Source organism: Macadamia integrifolia, chromosome 2, assembly GCF_013358625.1.
Source record: "Macadamia integrifolia cultivar HAES 741 chromosome 2, SCU_Mint_v3, whole genome shotgun sequence".
NCBI lineage: Eukaryota > Viridiplantae > Streptophyta > Magnoliopsida > Proteales > Proteaceae > Macadamia > Macadamia integrifolia.
The window spans coordinates 30,223,542-30,226,392 of record NC_056558.1 but is presented as its reverse complement, the minus strand read 5'-3'; positions in this window follow the sequence as shown (position 1 = coordinate 30,226,392).

The window sequence follows — 2,851 nt, the reverse complement described above, 5'->3', positions numbered from 1 at the left end:
TATGGTGAATGTTTAAGGAACCCAACTTTGCTTACCTCTAAATGTAGATCTAGTGTTGAAGACCACTCTTCCGGCGTCGGAATGGGGAGATCAAGCTTCGGCGCCGATGGCATCCATCTCTTCTTCCTCTTCCTTCTCTTCCTTTCTTCTTCCCTTTCTTTTCTCTCTCCTCTTTACTCCTCTCACCAACGTACGAGTGTCATAAATGAGAAAAGAAAAGAAAGTATAAATGTTATATATACTTCTTTAAAATACTAAGTAATTCACATGGGTGGGTCACTCAGGTGGGTGGGTGCGCCCACCTGAGGGCCAAAACTTGGGATTTTGACAGAGTTCGGGCCTCGACGCGAACCTCACCCTTGGCATACGATGTACTATACGTATACACCTTAATATACAGCTACATACCTGTTTTATCCGTACATGGCCTTATGATAGGTGCATGTACACGGCTTGGGTATTCCCGTCTCTTCTGGCACTGGCTCGGACTTGTCGGGCCAGCCGGTGTTTAAGGTCACCCTTGCCATCATAGTCCATAAGGAACCCATTCTAATTCTCTCCGGTTCGAATCCTGTATAGTTAAATCGGGTCAACCGTGTAATCAAATCGGGTTTAAGAAGTAGGGTATTACAGCTATGTTGTAGCTTTTTGCTCCTAGAAGGGACTAGAAGAACTGCCTCATCTTCTAGTGGGATATTGTTTTATCTTGAAGGTAGAGGTGCAGAACAACTCTTGGCAGTAGAGGGCATCAATTGACTCAACCTCAATTCTGTTCAAAGTTTCTTCAGTTGTTGTGGTGGTGATTCAACATCTATTTCAAGTCTTTCTTCATCTAATTTCAGCTAAGTATCAATACCACAACATAGTTTCTACTGCAAAAGCTTTGTATTGTAATTTGTATTTTGTAAGAAATTGTAATACAATTACCCAACAATCTTCCACTACTACGACAAACGTGAATGATACCTTAAAATGAAAAAATCCCTAATCCTAAATATACAATGCTTGCTCATCAATCCGATCCCAACCACTTGCAGATCCAACTTCTAACGTGAAGCATACTGTGTTTTTTTATTTTAACAAATTGAGTCATACCTAATTTTTTAACAAGCTGAGTCACACCTAATTACCAAAAAAAAAAAAAGAATGAATCCCACCAACAATCAGATCCAACTCCTTTGCTTAGTGCCCATCGTCCAGGTTTTGCCTATAGCTATCTGGGTGAGTATCATGTTGCGAGGTGATGATTTAACGGTTCATGGTGCCTCGTTCCTTGAGACTCTATCTATGTCTTTCTCAAACTGTTGGATCATCGCCTCACTATGTGGCACTCGCCCAAATAATTATGGATAAGACTTGAAGGATGTATGGTAAAGAGAGGAGCCGAATCCCCAACAACCTACCTTGTTTCCACTGTCAAACCTGATAGTTGAAGTTGGTTTATGAACCAATTAGCAAATATCACAAGAATTTTAAATGGGTTCTACGTATATGTAAATAAAAAAGGAGGGGGGGGGGGGGGGCATTAAAATAAATAAAAAGGGAGGTATGTAAATAAACGGGGAGGGTCGTCATTCATTAAAATAAACAAAAAAGAAGGGGAGAGTGTTTGATTGAATTAATCTTGTAAACATGACACATGGCTAATGGCATCATTCTCTAGATATTATAAAACTAAAACTTCTATTTGGAGTGGGTTGTTTTACAGGAGATTTACAAGAAAAGGGGACTTAAGAGATCCAAACGGACCAAACCCAAGTGATTAAGTGATATGAGAGATCCAACACCGGATAAATAAAAGTTTAGTTTTTTATCCAAAATGAATGGGTTTCTTAGATTAAAAAAGTAATAAAAAAAATTTACTACACAAGAGAGAGAGAGAAAGAATGCATGAGTGGTAAAACATTTTTTTAGTGTGTATATATGTGTGGATAAAATTGTACATTCATTGTATTTTCATTTATTTCCTATAGTCAGTAATCTGAAATAATTTTTTAGTGTTTGTTGAGAGAGAGAGAGAGAGAGAGAGAGAGAGAGAGAGTTGTCTAAGCTCATATTACTTGTATTTTATCCTTCGATAGTTAACCTTTGTAACAAACTAGATTCAATAGACAATGAAGAGCTTAATCTACAATCTACATCATGTGAAGTCAAGAATGGAACTGCACCTAAATACATAAATTTTCAATAGAATAGATTTGAGCTTAACTAAAGTGCAAAGCAATAATGGAAAGAAAATGATTAGAAGTTAAATGAATTCAATAAAAAAAGAGGCCAAGAATGGAACTACACCTACATCCTATAATAGTGTAACAATGTAAATGACACATGCAATTCAAAAGGGATAATGTTTAGCTTGGAAGCATTAACTATGACTTTCGGAAGAAAATTTTAAAGATGTTCAATGGTTTCAACTAAATAACTTATCTTTTCCTGCATGTTTCTTGATTCTATTTATTTTCTAACCTTCTTGATTTTTTTAATAAAGTTGTCCTTTTAGAGAGAAAAAAAGGTGGAAATTCCATTAGATAAACCATATGTCAAATTAAAGACTCATCTCAACCATATGGGTACTCACCTTGTTCCTCAATGTCTAGATTTTTCAATTTAAATAGATTTTATAATCCTAGATTTTTTTTATAATAACAAATCCTAACATCATTCTTCACATTGTCTAAACTCTTGACTCTGCAATTAGATACCAATGGTTCTTGTTTCAAACTTGCCAAGAGTTTTCTTATATATAGATGACAATGCTTAGCTCTCACAAAACACCATTCTTCACAAGTTAAAACACAAAATCCATTGATTCGGCTGTCCCCCAACCCCCCCCACCCCTTCCCCCCCACAA